Genomic DNA, 19,685 nt, shown 5'->3' with positions numbered 1-19,685 from the left:
CTTGCTGCAATGCTTTCCATGTCTGGAGAAGTTGTATATAAAGGTGATAATTTCACGCACATTGGAAGCCCACATATAGTGTACTAGAATTAACCGTTTAGTTGTTGCTCTTTTGACACTCTTTTTTTAGACCTTAACTATTTTCAATCTTCATGTATATTTAGGCAACATGACGGGGTAAGAAAGTTATAACCAATCGGTGGATTCGTAAACATCGGGATTTTCTCACTTCTCATGAGATTCGATTGAAGACAATAACGCTAGAACGATATGTAGCCAACCATGCAAACACTAGATTTGTCACATTCTTCCTGCTGAATGCGAGGTTACTATTGTCCATCAGGTTTAAGTTTATCAGCATCATGGTTTTGACGGATGGGTATGTGGAAGAGCAAAAAAGGAGTTTCAGGTGGGCAAAAGAGCTTCTGCACGTGCCGGGCTTCTATTTACATCATATTGTGGTCATAATCCAGTAAATTTTACGACCCAGGATGTTCATTCTATGGACCTGACCGATCCATTTGACTGTGAGCCGAAAAGAGTGCTAGAGTTAGATGTCGTTGCCCTTTTCAACCTGGGTTTTTTGTAACCTGATGAACAATTAACCCTTGTGCTTTTGTACAGTTTGTAAGCTGGAGTTAGATGTTCTTGCCCTTTTCAACTCGGCTGTGACTGTCATATTTTCTTTGAAACAAGGCAAATGGCTTGCCAGTCATTTAATTTAGAGTGAAATATTGTAACAACTAACAAATCCCAACCAAGGGAAATAACATCACTCTCGCCGGCTGCTTGAGCTCACTGTGCATTACAGAAGTCAAGTGATTAGCCCCCACCAGCACCCACAAACTTATTTCGAACTAGCACATCAAATGGGCTGTAAATTTTCATAGGAAAGGCTGCATGGCCGTGACAGATTTGGATTCTGACATTTGGGACCCGCGAGGAAATAGCCTATCCAAGGTTGAGTCGACTTACTGGCCAGTCAACAAACGATTCTGCTTACCAGATGTTGGATTGACATCCAACATCTGTCATGTATCTTCTATCTCTTGTCTTCTTCTTCCTCCAGCCACCCAAACCAAACCACCCCGTCGGCTCCGCCTGCTCCCGCCTCCCATGGCTGGCCGCGCCTCCGCCGCCCTACCGTACGTACCCTCCAACATTGGCCAGACCCTCCCTCTATTCCCCCACACGTCCTGTTATTCTCCGGCGACGTCAGCCTCAACACGCACCCGCACCCGAACCAGTCAACCCTCATACTCCCCTCCGCCTGCGACTGGACCGGCGCATCTTCCACGACTCCTATCCGTTTCGTCCGAGGCCTCGCCTTCGTCCTCCGCCTTGTGGCCTTGGTTTGCTCGCCATGCGTGGTGCGCCGCCCTCTTGCATTGTCAATGTCGTCAACAACCGAGAGGAACAAGGAGATGACTGTACGTGGAGAGGATGACAGTTGGGACCCACCAGCGTCATGGCAGTACGCAAGCAAGTGCCTTTATATTACAAGCCCAAAAATATGGTTCCTCCTAATGGTTGGACATCTGGGGCTCACGCCATTGTCAATGTAGTCAATAAACGAGAGAATTATACTACGAGCGGCTGACACCAGGGACCCAGCAGGTCGCGCAGTTTTTTTTTTGAGGAACAAGTAGTTGTTATTTATACTAGTTTTAGCGATGGACCAGGGTGACAACGGGGCTATGCGGGGGCTGTGGCCCGTCTAGCCATGGTTTTATTTATGTTTACCACATCACGAGCCCAGTTGTGTTTTTCTCTTGCTGAAAATGGCTAGCCCGGTTCTATTTTTTTAAAGAAATACCAAAACAAGGCCTACTTGCTTTATCAACCCTTCTGGGCTGCAAATCTTTCAAGACGAGGAGAATTTCATTCGGTTTGCCCAGAAATGGGCTGTACATTTTTAAAACACGTCAAACCGGGAATTAGTTTCAAAAAAATTTCATTACAAGATTTTAAATTCCATTGATTTTTATGCGTGGACAATTATTTGGATTTTATATTTATATAAATTATTTTTCAAAATAGTTTGAATGTGAATCGATATTTCGAGATTAAGAACAGTTGACCGCACCGAAATATGCAAAATGTCATATACTTTTTAACCGTGGCCACAATATGGGTGTAATGCTAACAAAAAGAAGATGGGCTCCAAAAAAATTCTTAAGAATTATCAAATGGGTTGTACATTATTAGAAATAATGGCAGATGGGCTGTATGCTGTTTTCCACAGATTTGAGGCTCACTTGTGCGCCTACTACAGGTTGACACGTATGCTTTCCTAAAAAAAGGTTGACGCACAAGCAATGCTGTGTCAACTTAGTCAACACACGGGAGCAGTGACTGTTGGATGTCCATCCAATGGCTGTCGTGCTTCCTCAATCTCTGCTCTTCCCGCTCCAGCCGCTCAAACAAGTGCCGACGGGACTGCCTGCTCCCTCCTCCCGCGGCCTGTTATGCTGCCGCGCAGGCCTCACCGCCCCACCGTACTCCCATCGCTGGCCTAGCCATCCCTCTACTCACCCACACCTGCTGTTATTCTTCGGGGACGGCAGATGAACCAGTAAACCCTTGTACTCCTTCGCGTGGGAAACAACCACCGAGTCTTCCCTGGCTCCGTGTCGTTCCCTTCCTAGGCCTCGCCGTCGTCCACCGCCCTGGTGCTCTCGGCGCGGCCTGGTCAACGTGGTCAATGAACGACATCCATCAGAAGTGGACTGTACGTGGAGAGGCTGACAGCTGGGTCCACGGCCGCACGCAAGGAAATGCCTCCTTATTATGCGCAAAATAATGATTCCTCCACCTGACAGCTAGGACCCACGGGAAGGGCTTCTGTATTTCGCAAAAAAAATGTTCCCCCCGTTGACAGGTCGGACCCACCAGCTATATCTTCGCATGCAAGGAAGTGCTCCTTATTACGCACAAAAAATGAATACCCCCTGCTAGCTGGGACCCACCATAGTGGGTGGCTGACTTGTGGGCCTACTAAGTTGAGGGGGACGGAGGGCTTTGTCAACTTAGTCAATATGAACGATTCTAGCTCCAGTGACCGTGCGATGTCCATCCAACGGCCATAGTGCTTCTTCAACCTCTGGTCTTCTTGCTCCAGCCACCCAAAGCAGCGCTGGTCGTGCCGCCTGCTCCTGCCTCCCGTGGCCGGCTGTGCTGCCGCGGAGGCCTCACCTCCCCCATACTACTCCCACCGCTGGCCAGGCCATCCCTCCACTCACCCACACCCCCTGTTATTTTGCGGCGACGGCAGCCTCACACCGCAGTCGAACCAGTGAACCCTCGTACTCCTCTCCGCGTGGGCATCCACTTCCGCGTCTTCCCCGGCTCCGCGTCGTCCCCTTCCTAGGCCTCGCCGTCGTCCATCGCCGTGGTGCTCTTGAAGCGGCGTGGTCAGTATGGTCAATGATCGAATTCCATCGGAAGAGTACTGTACGTGGAGAGGCTGACAGCTGGGTCCACGACAACCGCAAGGAAGTGCCTCCTTATTACGCAGAAAATAATTATTCCTCCACCTGACAGCAGGGACCCACAGGACGGGCCACCGTTTTTCGTGAAAAAAACATTTCCCCCCTAACTGTTGGGACCCACCAGCTACATCTTCGCACGCAAGGAAGTGCGTCCGGGCAAAAAAAACGATTCGCCCCCCTGACTGCTGGGACCCACTAGCTACATCTTCGCACGGAAGGAAGTGCCTAACAGTCGGGACCCACCTGGTCGAAGCGTACGTAGCGTTGTCATTCTAGTCGCGAACGTGTACGTACATACTGGTCGATGTAGAGGCGCGCACGTGTCGTAGTAGAGGCGCGCACGTAGCATGTACACGTACGTACAGCAGCCAGTGTGCAAGAAAGAAAATAAGGCCACGTACGTACATACGGGCGGGGTCTCGAACGCCTACTCTCGCATATGTACGGCCAGGGTCGGAACGGAGAAACAGTGTCATCGTCGTGTTCATGGGGAGCCAACCGGCTGGGTCGGAACGGAATGCGTCGTCGTGTTCATCGGGAGGGCTTGGACGGAATATCCGATGGAAACGAGGCCTAGCGTAGCGCAGAACGGAGGAAACGGCCTTGTGTTTGATCGGCCACGTTCGAAACAGGATCCTGTTCATCGAGAGGGGTCTGGCGTACCGCAAAACAGAGGAAACAGACTTGTGTTGGACCTCCTACGGTCAAAACGGGGTCCTGTTGATCGGGAGGGGTGTGGCGTACCGCAAAACGGAGGAAACAGACTTGTGTTGGAGCGCTATGGTCGAAACGAGGGTCCTGTTCATCGGGAGGGGTGTGGCGTCCCGCAAAACGGAACTCCACGGGATACTGTTCATCTCCACCGTCGACCCCCTCCAGCCTCCACGGGCTACTGTTCATCCACCGTCGACCTCCTCCAGCCTCCACCTGCGACTGTTCATCCACGGGCTCCTGTTCATCCAGCCTCTACCGCGCGCTACTCCACCGGTTACTGTTCAACCAGCCCTCTCCACAGGCTCCTGTTCAACCACCCCTCCATGGGCTACTCTTCATCCAGCCCTCGCCGTCTACTGTTCATCCAGCCCTCCACGGGGTGGTCCTGTTCATCCAGCCCTCCACGGGGTCCAGTTCATCTAGCCCCAACCGGGGTCCTGTTCATCCAGAGGCAACACCACGGGGTCCTGTTCATCCACCCCCACCGGGAACTGTTCATCCAAACCCCCCCAGCAACGCTCACTGTTCATCCAGAGGCAGCATCGATCGGCTTCAGTTAGCAGGAGTAGCGAAGGAATCGCACGATCGGGTTCAGTTAACAGCCATCGATCGATCGCTCGGGTTCAGTAACACGTAGCCTGCAGTGCAATCGCTCGGGTTCAGTAGGCGAACGCCTCGCTCGGGTCCAGTTAGAGCCCAACGCCTCGCACCCACGCACGTGCGTGTACGAGAGAAACGCGCAAACCTCCATGCATCGCTCGGCCCCGACCACCCACCGTAACCGGGAACACCCTGGTATTTTCCTCGCCCTCGCTTCTACCATGGTTTTTTCCATCATGGACGGCCCAAAGAATGTCATGCAGCTGCGTCTCCGGCCCGCCCAGGATGAAAAGCCCATTTTCTGTCATGATTTTTCGTCATAGAAGTAGGAGCCCACCACATCTATGATGATACCGGGTTTTGTCACAATTATCGTCATAGAAGTGCCATAAGTATGACATAAATTTCTTTTGTTCGGCCCAAAATGTCACAGATGTGTCTTTTTTTTGTAGTGAAAACAGAATTTCATTTGAAGGTTTAGAGTTTGGCACATACATATTTACTTGGAACGGCAGGTAGATACCGCATATAGGAAGGTATAGTGGACTCATATGGAATAACTTTGGGGTTTATGGAAGTGGATGCACAAGCAGTATTCCCGCTTAGTACAAGTGAAGGCTAGAAAAAGACTGGGAAGCGACCAACTAGAGAGCGACAACAGTCATGAACATGCATTAAAATTAATAAACATTGAGTGCAAGCATGACTAGGATATAATCCACCAAGAACATAAATATCGTGGAGGCTATGTTGATTTTGTTTCAACTACATGTGTGAACATGTGCCAAGTCAAGTCACTCGAATCATTCAAAGGAGGATACCACCCTATCATACCACATCACAACCATTTTAATAGCATGTTGGCACGCAAGGTAAACCATTATAAACTCCTAGCTAATTAAGCATGGCATAAGCAACTATAATCTCTAATTGTCATTGCAAACATGTTTCATTCATAATAGGCTGAATCAGGAATGATGAACTAATCATATTTACAAAAACAAGAGAGGTCGAGTTCATACCAGCTTTTCTCATCTCAATCAGTCCATCATATATCGTCATTATTGCCTTTCACTTGCACGACCGAACGGTGTGGATAATAGTAATAGTGCACGTGCATTGGACTAAGCTGGAATCTGCAGGCATCTGATACAAAGGAGAAGACAAGGTAATATGGGCTCTTTGTTAAATCAACAATAATGCATATAAGAGCCACTTCAGCATTTTAATTATGGTCTTCTCCTCTCGACCCCCAAAGAAAAGAAAAGAAATAAAACTATTTACACGGGAAAGCTCCCAACAAAAAAAACAAGAACAAGAAATCTTTTTGGGTTTTCTTTTAATTATTACTACTACAGGCATGGAAAGTAAGCTAGCTAAAAGCTACAACTAATTTTTTTGGTTTTTCTTAAGGTTTTTCAAACACACAAGAAGAAGACTAGAAAAGAAAATAAACTAGCATGGATAATACAATGAGAAAGTATGAGCACCGACAACTAGAATGAGTGTGTGAACATGAATGTAATGTCAGTGAGAAATACGTACTCCCCCAAGCTTAGGCTTTTGGCCTAAGTTGGTCTATGCCCAAGGATCAAAGTTGTAGATGGGGTCATACTGAGATGCAGCAGCTATTGCCTCATGAGCTGCAGCTTGGAGGCGAGCTACCTCCGTCCTCCTCTCATACTCGTTCACCTCCTCCCTGGTTATAATATATCTCCCTTTTGCTTGAAAGTCAAAGAAAGTAGGAGCAGGGAGAGCAACATGGACAGTGCGGCGCCTATCAAACATTAGTCGGTACTGGAGAGGCTGTTCATTCCTCTCAATAAACTGATGCGAACCATAGCATTATAATCTAAATAAGCGGGAGGCAATTCCATATCATTTTCATGTATGGGTATCTCAAGAAAATTAGCTACACGGGTTGCATAAATTCCTCCGAGCAAATCTCCATTAGTACTGTTATTATGCAACCTACGTGCAACAATGGCCCCCAAGTTGTATTGTTTATCTCCTAATACGACACTTTTCAGAACACTAAGGTCAGGAACACACATGTGACATGCCTCGTCCTTGCCGTTAATGCATCTACCTATAAAGAGAGCAAAATAATGTATAGCAGGAAAATGATGCTCCCTATGGTAGCTTGTGTTATCTCTCTAGATTCCCCCACAGTGATACTAGCAAGAAAATCTTTAAACTCAGATTTGCGAGGTTCACTAGCACTACCCCATTGCGGGAGCTTACAAGCAGTATTAAAATCTTCTAAGTCCATGGTATAAGATTTATTATAAAGATCAAATAGGACAGTGTGAGAATTGCGTGAAGATGTAAATTTAAACCTTCTCACAAAGGAATCAGTTAGGTGATAATACTGAGGGCACTTATCTAGCATGAAGCCCTCGAGTTCAGCATTACGCACATATGCGTCAAATTCCTCCTTAACTCCTGCTCGGACCATGAAATCTTCTGACGGCCATTGATAAGGCCGCACTTGAGCTTCTCTTGGTAATTCATGGTCCGACTCACGTATTGTGTGCCTGGGTCATTGCTTCCTTGAAGAACCACCTTGGTACATTTTCCTAAACATATTTCTTCCTCTGAAAATTTTCTGAAAATTTTAGTAACTCAAAATAAAAGTGAACCAAACTCAACAAAATTGATAGCAACTACTCCCACAAGTGCCTAGAGACTATATCATGCATTAGAACTACTTGGGACCAAATAAATTTGACATGCAAGATCAAGAACAGGGTCACCTAGGCAGCAAAAATTTGCAATACATAAAGCACTAGAACAGAAACTAATTGGACCATTGGAGGAGTCACATATCGAAGAACAATCCCCCAAAGCAGTTTTGTGAGTGGAGCTTTGAGCAAGGAGATCGAAAATGGAAGCAAGATGAGCTAGAACTCGTGCTTGAGCAGGTTGGTGATTTTTTCTAGAGGAAGAAGGAGTGTGTGGGAGCTGGAATAAGTGGAGGGGGGCCACCAGGGGCCCACGAGGCAGGGGCGCGCCCAGGGGGGTGGGCGCGCCCTGGACCCTTGTGGCCAGGTGCTGGCTCCCCCTGATGTGTTCTCAGTGCCAAATATTCTTAAATATTCTAGAAAAAATCATATTTTATTTTTAGGGCATTTGGAGAACTTCTATTTTCGGGGTATTTTTTTATTGCACGGATAATTCAGAAAATAGACAGAAAATACTATTTTTGCTTTATTTAATCTAAATAACAGAAAGTAAAAGGAGGGTACAGGAAGTTGTGCTTTCTAACTTCATCCATCTCATGCTCATCAAAAGGAATCCACTAACAAGGTTGATCAAGTCTTGTTAACAAACTCTTTTCGAATAACATGGAACCGGAGAAATTTCGAATAACACTAGGTTACCTCAACGGGGATATGCACGTCCCCAACAATAAGAATATCATATTTCTACTTGACAGTAGGAAGAGGAAATTCAAAACCTCCAATAGTAATTGTTGGAATTTTTCCAATACAATTGATACTGTGGACTTGAGGTTGTTTCCTCGGAAAGTGTACCGTATGCTCATTATCATTAACATGAAAAGTGACATTGCCTTTGTTGCAATCAATAACAGCCCCTGCAGTATTCAAATAGGGTCTACCAAGGATAATCGACATACTATCGTCCTCGGGAATATCAAGAATAACAAAGTCCGTTTGGATAGTAACGTTTGCAACCACAACAGGCACATCCTCACAAATACCGATAGGTATAACGGTTGATTTATCAGCCATTTGTAAAGATATTTCAGTAGGTGTCAACTTATTCAAATCAAGTCTACGATATAAAGAGAGAGGCATAACACTAACACCGGCTCCAAGATCACATAAAGTAGTTCTAACGTAATTTCCTTTAATGGAGCATGGTATAGTTGGTACTCCTGGATCTCCAAGTTTCTTTGGTATTCCACCTTTATAAGTATAATTAGCAAGCATGGTGGAAATTTCAACTTCCGGCATCTTTCTCTTATTTGTAACAATATCTTTCATATACTTAGCATAAGTATTCATTTTAAGCATATCAGTCAAACGCATACGCAAAAAGATAGGTCTAATCATTTCAGCAAAGCGCTCAAAATCCTCATCATCCTTTTTCTTGGATGGTTTAGGTGGAAAAGGCATGGGTTGCTGAACCCATGGTTCTCTTTCTTTACCGTGCTTCCTAGCAACAAAGTCTCTCTTATCATAACGTTGATTCTTTGATTGTGGGTTATCAAGATCAACAACAGGTTCAATCTCTACATCATTGTTATTGCTAGGTTGAGCATCAACATGAACATCATCATTAATATTATCACTACGTTCGTGTTCATTACCAGATTGTGTTTCAGCATCAGAAATAGAAATATCGTTGGGATTCTCAGGTGTGTCTACAACAGTTTCACTAGAAGCATGCAAAGTCCTTTCATTTTTCTTTTTCTTCCTTTTAGAAGGACTATGTGCATCAACATTAGTTCTCTGAGAATCCTGCTCAATTCTCTTAGGGTGGCCCTCAGGATGCAAAGGTTCCTGAGTCATTTTACCCCCTCTAGTCATAACTCTAACAACATTATCATTTTTCTTATTATTTAATTCATTGAGCAAATCATTTTGAGCTTTAAGAACTTGTTCTACTTGAGTGGTAACCATAGAAGCATGTTTACTAATGAGTTTAAGTTCACCTTTAACTCTAGACATATAATCACTCAAGTGTTCAATCATATAAGCATTACGTTTCAATTGTCTACCAACATAAGCATTGAAGTTTTCTTATTTAACAATAAAATTATCAAACTCATCTAAGCATTGGCTAGCAGACTTATAACAAGGAATATCACCTTCATCAAATCTATAGAGAGAATTTACCTTTACTACCTGTGTTGGGTTATCAAGACCATGTATTTCTTCAATAGGTGGTAAATTCTTAACATCTTCAGCTTTAATACCCTTTTCTTTCATAGATTTCTTTGCCTCTTGCATATCTTCAGGACTGAGAAATAGAATACCCCTTTTCTTCGGAGTTGGCTTAGGAATTGGTTTAGGAAGTGCCCAATTATTTTCATTACTCAACATATTATTCAATAATAATTCAGCTTGATCAACAGTTATTTCCCTGAAAACACAACCAACACAACTGTCCAGGTGGTCTCTGGAAGCATCGATTAGTCCATTATAAAAGATATCAAGTATTTCATTTTTCTTGAGAGGATGATCGGGCAAAGCATTAAGTAATCGGAGAAGCCTCCCCCAAGCTTGTGGGAGACTCTCTTCTTCAATTTGCACAAAATTATATATTTCCCTTAAAGCAGCTTGTTTCTTATGAGCGGGGAAATATTTAGCACAGAAGTAATAAATCATATCCTGGGGACTACGCACACAACCATGATCAAGAGAATTAAACCATGTTTTAGAATCACCCTTTAATGAGAACGGAAATAATTTAAGGATATAGTAGTACCAAGTTTTCTCATCATTAGTGAATAGGGTGGCTATATCATTTAATTTAGTAAGATGTGCCACAACAGTTTCAGATTCATAGCCATAAAAAGGATCAGATTCAACCAAAGTAATTATCTCTGGATCAACAGAGAAATCATAATCCTTATCAGTAACACAGATAGGTGAAGTAGCAAAAGCAGGGTCATATTTCATTCTAGAATTCAAAGACTTTTCTTTCAGCTTAGCTAATAATTTCTAAAGATCATATCTATCATTGCAAGCAAGAAAGTCTCTAGCAGTTTCTTCATCCATAACATAACCCTCAGGCACAACAGGTAATTCATATCTAGGGGGAGAATCTTCATCATCACTTTCATCAATATTATCAGTTTCAATAATTTCATTCTCTCTAGCCCTAGCAAGTTGTTCATCAAGAAATTCACCTAATGGCACAGTAGTATCAAGCATAGAAGTAGTTTCATCATAAGCATCATGTATAGCAGAAGTGGCATCATCAATAACATGCGACATATCAGAATTAATAGCAGAAGCAGGTTTAGGTGTCGCAAGCTTACTCAAAACAGAAGGTGAATCAAGTGCAGAGCTAGATGGCAGTTCCTTACCTCCCCTCGTAGTTGAGGGAAAAATCTTAGTTCTTTCGTCTTTCAAGTTCGTCATAGTGATCAGCAGATATAAATCCCAAGTGACTCAGAGAATAGAGCTATGCTCCCCGGCAACGGCGCCAGAAAATAGTCTTGATAACCCACAAGTATAGGGGATCGCAACAGTTTTTGAGGGTAGAGTATTCAACCCAAATTTATTGATTCGACACAAGGGGAGCCAAAGAATATTCTCAATTATTAGCAGTTGAGTTTTCAATTCAACCACACCTGGATAACTTAATATCTGCAGCAAAGTATTTAGTAGCAAAGTAGTATGGAAGTAACGGTAACGGTGGCAAAAGTAACAGTAGCAGTTTTGTAGTAATTGTAACAGTGGCAACGGTAAAGTAACTAAGCAAACAACAATATGTGAAAAGCTCACAGGCATTGGATCAGTGATGGATAATTATGTCGGATGCGATTCCTCATGCAACCGTTATAACATAGGGTGACACAGAACTAGCTCCAGTTCATCAATGTAATGTATGCATGTATTCCGAATATAGTCATACGTGCTTATGGAAAAGAACTTGCATGACATCTTTTGTCCTACCCTCCCGTGGCAGCGGGGTCCTATTGGAAACTAAGGGATATTAAGGCCTCCTTTTAATAGAGTACCGGACCAAAGCATTAACACTTAGTGAATACATGAACTCCTCAAACTACGGTCATCACCGGTAAGTATCCCGATTATTGTCACTTTGGGGTTAACGAATCATAACACATAATAGGTGACTATAGACTTGCAAGATAGGATCAAGAACTCACATATATTCATGAAAACATAATAGGTTCAGATCAGAAATCATGGAACTCGGGCCCTAGTGACAAGCATTAAGCATAGCAAAGTCATAGCAACATCAATCTCAGAACATAGTGGATACTAGGGATCAAACCCTGACAAAACTAACTCGATTACATGGTAAATCTCATCCAACCCATCACCGTCCAGGAAGCCTACGATGGAATTACCCACGCACGGCGGTGAGCATCATGAAATTGGTGATGGAGGAAGGTTGATGATGACGATGGCGACGAATTCCCCTCTCCGGAGCCACGAACGGACTCCAGATCAGCCCTCCCGAGAGAGCTTAGGGCTTGGCGGTGGCTCCGTATCGCAAAACGCGATGAATCCTTCTCTCTGATTTTTTTCTCCCCGAACGTGAATATATAGAGTTGGAGTTGAGGTCGGTGGAGCACCAGGGGGCCCACGAGGCAGGGGGCACGCCCCCACCCTCGTGGACAGGGTGTGGGCCCCCTGGCCTTGATTCTTTTGCCAGTATTTTTTATTAATTCCAAAAATATTCTCCGTGAAGTTTCAGGTCATTCCGAGAACTTTTAGTTCTGCACAAAAATAACACCATGGCAATTCTGCTGAAAACATCGTCAGTCTGGGTTAGTTCGATTCAAATCATGCAAGTTAGAGTCCAAAATAAGGGCAAAAACGTTTGGAAAAGTAGATACGATGGAGACGTATCAGATCCAAGAAGAGAAAGTATGTTAGCTTATGCCTGTCCCTCATATGAAATTGCAATGACGACTACTGATCTTGTTAACAATTGCCTAGGACAATTCCGCACACTGATCCATCATTATTCCACACTCCCTATTTATAATATTTAGTAATATATTCTAACTTTATGATAACATCACCTACTTTTATATTTTAGCTCTCCGATATCATGCAAAGTTATCCTCTTCATACCCACCACGTAGTTTTATTTCTCGTTTCTAGTTGGAAGCAAACGCTCGGTGTACATAGAGTCGTATCAGTGTCAGATAGGACTTGAGAGAATATTGATCTTACCTTTAGCTCCTTGTGGGTTCGACACTCCATACTTATCACTTCCACCATTGGGAATTGCTACGATGATTCCCTGCACTTGGGGATTATCATACACCAGGCTTACCGGAATTTCTTGTCCACCGGATCCTCGAGGTCCGACCCGCGCCCTATGATTTGGATCAAGTCCGGTGTACCGTGTTTTTACCATGGCCCATGCTTCCCGAGCACCTTCTCGGCATGCTAATATCTTCCACAGCCCAAAACGACGCCGAGCTCCCTTGAATAAATTTACAAGTTCCTCCATACTTCCTGGAGGAGAATCGGCTGGCCATAAAGCCCTAGCGATGTTTCTCATTGCCTTCCGCGCTCGCTCATGCACCTTGGACAGCTCTTGTAGCAGGTCGCCTTGAAATCCAGACACCTCTTTTTCGGGCCGCCCAGTCAACACACCTACAGAAATAAACTGGTCAGGATTCGCATCAGCGAACTATATGACAGCAAGTTAAAAGGCATATTGAATATGCCACCTCTCAGCTTTCTATTCTCCTTTAGGGCGTCCGCCAGTTGGGCTGCACTTCTTTCACCTCTTCACCGAGCTTGGTGTTGGCATCCTGCAGCTTGTTCTTCTCATCCCTGGTCCGTGTCAGTACACGTTGACCAGCGGCCTCTTGCCTTTCGGCATGATCTTTATCCTCCTGCGCGGCCTTTAGTTTCTCTTCCAGCTGATCCAACGATCCTGCCATCATAAAATACAACAATGTTTATTTGCATAAACATGACTGGCACATGATTATATTTTCCGGACAGAAGGGGACATTACCAGTCAGTGCCTCCTTGGACTTCTCCAGTTCGGCGGTAACAACAGTCAGCTGGGTCCGACACTGTTCTAGCTCCCGAGATAGCATGCTATTCTTCTCAGCGAGTTTCTGATTATACATCGATCCATAAAATCAGTTGCTTCAACTGTTTTCAAGTCTCGGAGACTACTGGTATATGACTATTAAGTCTACGCAAAATGATCTTACCCGCATATCCTTTGAAAGCTGGTAGGTGGCTCCGGCAAGCCCATCCCGAGCAGCTCGAATATATGCGTCCGCCGAGCTGAAGGCATTGAATGCCTCTTCCTTAAAGTTGGGATCGCGCATAGCTGTCCTCCGGCGCCGATGGTTCATTGCACTCTCCAGTTCATAGTTGGTGACAGATACATTATCCGAATCGTCGGATAGAGGACAATCCGGCATTGCACCTGTATCAACTCTAGCCCTAGAGGCAGGGTCCGGGGGCGGATTGATGGACTTATAACCGGCAATATCTCCGGATATAGTCCGGTGAATGCTCTTCCTGAAATATGGCACAGCAGAAAACGTCATAGTTCGGTATGTTTTCCGCAGGGCGTATTGAAGACCATACCTTTTTTATGAAGGTAGGGGCTTGGAAGTATCGTCGTCCGCCTTTATTTTCGAAGACCCGCCTGGTGTTGGTGCCCCCTTCTTAAGGGACGATCCCGATGCGGCATAGCGAGATGAGCGCCGCCCCTTTGAAGCACGAGAAAGTGCTGTGGGTGAGGTGCGATGGGAAAACTCTTTTGGAGGAGATGCTCCCTGGGCACTTACATGGGACGAAGGGAGAAGGCTGGGGTAATCGGCTACAATGGACACTTCTGTGCCATCGTAGCTCGCCTGATAAAAGACCCCCCTCCTTGAGCTCTACGAATATGTCTGGATCCTCCTCGAATCCGGGATCCAGGTCCCGAATATGGTCCTCCGGCTGCGGAGCGGGGCTATAGATCCCCGCGGTAGCCTTCCTCCATTCCTGTTAAAAGTGGTCGAGTTAAGTTTGACTAATTGAGCCTCAGGGAGAGGATTGAGTGAGGTTCTGGACTGAAAGCTTACCCAGCTAGGGGGGTTGTACATGGAAAAGCCATCTCGGCACTTGAGGTGAGTGAATTCTTCCTTCTTCCCTTTATAAAGATCAGCCAACATGGCGGCCAGGGCGGCGAAGTTGTCCGGACCCTTGCGCCCATAGCGAGATGTATCATCCTCCCCGTTGTAGTTCCACATGGGGAGTCCTTGGGATTGGAGTGGCTGAACACCTCGCGTTATGGAAATCGCCATGACCTCCACTATGGACAGTCCAGATTGGGCGAGTATTTTTATCTTATTCATCAACATTTTAACCTCCGCACTATCTGCCTCCTCGAGGCTCCAGGGATGCCAGCTGTGGCGCTTTTATAATGGAGCATTAGAAAATTCAGGAAGGCCTCGTCGGATTGGGTCCGAGAGAATGACGTCTTCAATATAAAACCACTCCGAGGGCCCCTCCTAGTGCCGGATAGATATCCTGTCCCGGCTATGTGCCATACTTCGGTGCCGCCCACCTCGAATATGGATCCCTTTTGGGAGCGAGGGACGAGGCAGAAAAGCTTCCTCCATAGCTCGAAATGGGCCTCGCAGCCTAGGAACAGCTCGCAAAGAGCGACGAAACCAGCGATGTGCAGAATGGAGCCCAGCGTGAGATTGTGCAGTTGGAGGCCATAGTACTCCAGGAGACCTCGGAGGAAAGGATGGATTGGAAATCCAATGCCTCTTAAGAAAAAGGAGACAAAGCACACTCGTTCCCCTTTTGAGGGATTCGGAAAATTTTCTGCTAGGGCTTCGCCAGTAAAAGAAGTTAATCCCGACCGAACGGGGACTAGATCCGCGGGGGGAGATAGCCCTACACCTGGAGCTTGGTCAGCTGGGCATGGGATACAGAGCAGCTCTCGCAATCACCTTTTTGAGGGTCGTGGGAGCAGGAGGAAGAACTAGGAGCGCTGGCCATGATTGCGTGGTTTTTTAGGCAAGGTTGAAGGATTTTCGCCTGGTATTGAATGGCATCTGAGATCTAATCTCCTTAAATAGACACCTTGCGTACGCTGTTGAGGGGTTATCTGTAAAAGCGCTTGGACCCTTCGTATTTGTTTTCCACGTGGAAGCTGAGGCGACGGAGGCACAGAAGCCGAAGGGTATGACATTTAATGCAAAACCGAGCTGTTCGAAGAATTCACCTTACCAAGACCGAAGATGCAAGGGCCGAGTATGGCCCTTCGGTTCAGATGCTTTGAAGTTTTCGGTGGAGGAACCTACCTTGCAATGCCGAAGACAATTTACATGCCGGACACGTCGCCATTGAAGACTGGTTCGGGGGCTACTGAGGGAGTCCTGGATTATGGGGTCCTCGGCGTCCGGGTTATGTGACGTGGGCCGCACTGATGGGCCGCGAAGATACAAGACGGAAGACTTTCCCTCGTGTCCGGATGAGACACTCCTGGGCGTGGAAGGCAAGCTTGGCGTGCGGATATGAAGATTCCTTTCTTTGTAAACCGACTCTGTACAACCTAGCCCCCTCCGGTGTCTATATAAATCGGAGGGTTTAGTCCGTAGAGGCAATCATAATCAGATAGGCTAGACATCTAGGGTTTAGTCATTACAATCTTGAGGTAGATCAACTCTTGTAACCCCTATACTCATCAAAGTCAATCAAGCATGAAGTAGGGTATTACCTCCATCAAGAGGGCCCAAACCTGGGTAAACATCGTGTCCCGTGCCTCCTGTTACCTTCGATCCTTAGACGCACAGTTCGGGACCCACTACCCGAGATCTGCCGGTTTTGGCACCGACAGCCGGCTTCCTCTTCCCCCCTCCTTTATATACGTGGGAGGGGGGGCACCCCAAAGAAACACCAAGTCTTCTCTTAGCCGTGTGCGGTGCCCCCCTCCACAGTTACACATCTCGGTCATATAGTCGTACTGCTTAGGCGAAGCCCTGCGCCGGCAACTTCATCATCACCGTCGCCACGCCGTCGTGTTGACGGAACTCTCCCTCGGCCTCAACTGGATCAAGAGCTCGAGGGACGTCATCGTGCTGAACGTATGCTGAACACGGAGGTGCCGCATGTTCGGTATTGGATCGGTTGGATCACGAAGACGTTCGACGGGGATAGGCCCTCGTGGGACACAGGCTGGGGCCATGTGCGATCGGGCGAGGCATCGAAACCCAATCATTTCTGTAAGTATGTACATCTGCTACCTCTTGAGCATGCGTTGATTTTCCCTTGAAGAGGAAAGGGTGATGCAGCAAAGTAGTGTAAGTATTTCCCTTAGTTTTTGAGAACCAAGGTATCAATCCAGTAGGAGACTACACGCGAGTCACCTAGTACATGCACAAACAATCAAGAACCTTGCTACCAACGCAATAAAGGGGTTGTCAATCCCTTCAGGACCACTTGCAAAAGTGAGATCTGATAAAGATAATAAGATAACTATTTTTGGTGTTTTTGTTGTATAGATTGGAAAATAAAGATTGCAAAGTAAATAGTAAACTAGAATTGTAGATTGGAAACTTATATGATGTAAAGTAGACCTGGGGGCCATAGGTTTCACTAGTGGCTTCTCTCATGATAGCATGTATTACGGTGGGTGAACAAATTACTGCCGAGCAATTGATAGAAAAGCGCATAGTTATGATGATATCTAAGGCAATGATCATGAATATAGGCATCACGTCCGTGTCAAGTAGACCGAAACGATTCTGCATCTACTACTATTACTCCACACATCGACCGCTATCCAGCATGCATCTAGAGTATTAAGTTCATAAGAACGGAGTAACGCATTAGGCAAGATGACATGATGTAGAGGGATAAACTCAAGCAATATGATATAAACTCCATCTTTTTATCCTCGATGGCAACAATACAATACGTGTCGGTTCCCTTTCTGTCACTGGGATCGAGCACCGCAAGATTGAACCCAAAGCTAAGCACTTCTCCCATTGCAAGAAAGATCAATCTAGTAGGCCAAACTAAACCGATAATTCGAAGAGACTTGCAAAGATATCAAATCATGCATATAGAATTCAGAGAAGAACCAAATAATATTCATAGATAATCAAATTCATAAACCCACAATTCATCAGATCTCGGCAAACACACCGCAAAAGAGTATTACATCGAATAGATCTCCAAGAACATTGAGGAGAACTTTGTATTGAGAACCAAATAGAGAGAAGAAGCTATCTAGCTAATAACTATGGACCCAAAGGTCTGTGGTAAACTACTCACACATCATCGGAGAGGCTATGGTGTTGATGTAGAAGCCCTCCGTGATCGAACCCCCTCCGGCAAATCATCGGAAAAGGCCCCAAGATGGGATCTCACGGGTACAGAAGCTTGCGGCGGTGGAAAAATGGTTTCGTGGCTCCCCTAGATGTTTTCAGGGTATAAGAGTATATATAGGCGAAAGAAGTAGGTCGGTGGAGCTACGAGGGGCCCACAAGGGTGGTTGGCGCGCCTACCCCCTGGGCACGCCCTCCTACCTCGTGGCCGCCTCGTTGCGTCTCTGACTTCCACTCCAAGTCTCCTGGATTGCGTTTGTTCCAAGAAAGATCCTCGCGAAGGTTTCGTTCCGTTTGGATTCCGTTTAATATTCCTTTTCTGCGAAACACTAAAATCGGCAAAAAAACAGCAATTTGCACTGGGCCTTAGGTTAATAGATTAGTCCAAAAATAATATAAAAGAGCATATTAAAGCCCATTAAACATCCAAAACAGATAATATAATAGCATGGAATAATCAAAAATTATAGATACGTTGGAGACGTATCAACATCCCACACGGTAATCCGAGAAAAAACATTTCCGTAGGTATGTACATCCCACACGGTGAATCCCAGAAAAACATTTCCGTTCGTATGTATATCACACACAATCAATCCAAGGAATACGTTTCCGTTCTTATGTACATCCCACACAGTCAATCCAGGGAAAACGTTTCCCTTCGTATGTACATCCCACACAGTTTTATGTATACGCTCATGTGTGAAAGGTGTAACTATCACACATGCTCTGCCTTGGTTAACTGTTTGCTTTCATTAACTACATCACACACGATTTGATGTAGAAAACTGTGTGGCATTGGGGTATCCATCACAAGCGCTTTTACTGCCAGAACCATTTGCAAAGTTCCATGACCGCTGTTCTCTTTTTATTTTTGCCTGTAATTTATTATTCGAATTGTAAATTTTGAAATATGAAACATGCAATTCAAATTCTCAGCACAATGGTTCAACAATGAATCCATAAATAAAATTGCCAGTACAATATGTTCAGTAATTACAGGATTAGGCAGCAATTAACTATCACTACAAAAAAACACTTCCGTGATGATACGTGTTTGTCACCGTAGGTCGTGTTTTTTGTCATGCATGTACATCCATCACAATTTTATGGCAGAATCAAGATAGTCATACCTGTGCTGTCGTAGAAGTGTTCCATGACATTACCAAAATTATCATCACGGAAGTGTCCACTTCCATGACGATAAATCGCGCGTCACAGAAGTGTTTACATCAAGGGTGACCAACACGTGGCATCCACCGTAACGGAACGCCGTTAAGCTATCGGGGCTGGTTTTGGATCCGATAACCCATTAACAGCCCCGACCAATGGGGATTTTCCACATGTAAAATCATCCTTGGCTGGAGGAAACACGTGTCGGCTCACCGTTGGGACAGATGTCATCCACTCATTGGACCCAAAGCGCCTATGATACGTCGACACGTGGCACGGCCCAACAGAGGCCCATTCCTGTGAAAAGGCCGGCCCGTTTGACTTGGTCAAAAGGTGGCGGGCCAGCCCACGGCAAGCCTGTTAATGGCCTATTCACATATAGCCCATTTACAGCCCACTAACCCAGGGCCCGTTTACGGCCTATCCGAATTAGGCCCAGTAGCGTCATCTGGGCCGTCCAATATAATTGCAGCCCGTTTTAACTTCCGGCCCATGTATGGCCCATGACGTCTTTCGGCCCATATGAGGCCCTTTGTAACTCTCGGCCCATTAACGGCCCGTGGTAAAAATGGCCCGTAATGAACAGTGTATCACTTTATACCCATTAACGGCACGTGGTGAAACTGGCCCATAATGAACAGTGTATCACTTCATACCCATTAACGGCC

Source organism: Triticum aestivum, chromosome 7D, assembly GCF_018294505.1.
Source record: "Triticum aestivum cultivar Chinese Spring chromosome 7D, IWGSC CS RefSeq v2.1, whole genome shotgun sequence".
Classification (NCBI taxonomy): Eukaryota; Viridiplantae; Streptophyta; class Magnoliopsida; order Poales; family Poaceae; genus Triticum; species Triticum aestivum.
Note: the sequence above shows the minus strand (reverse complement) of the source record.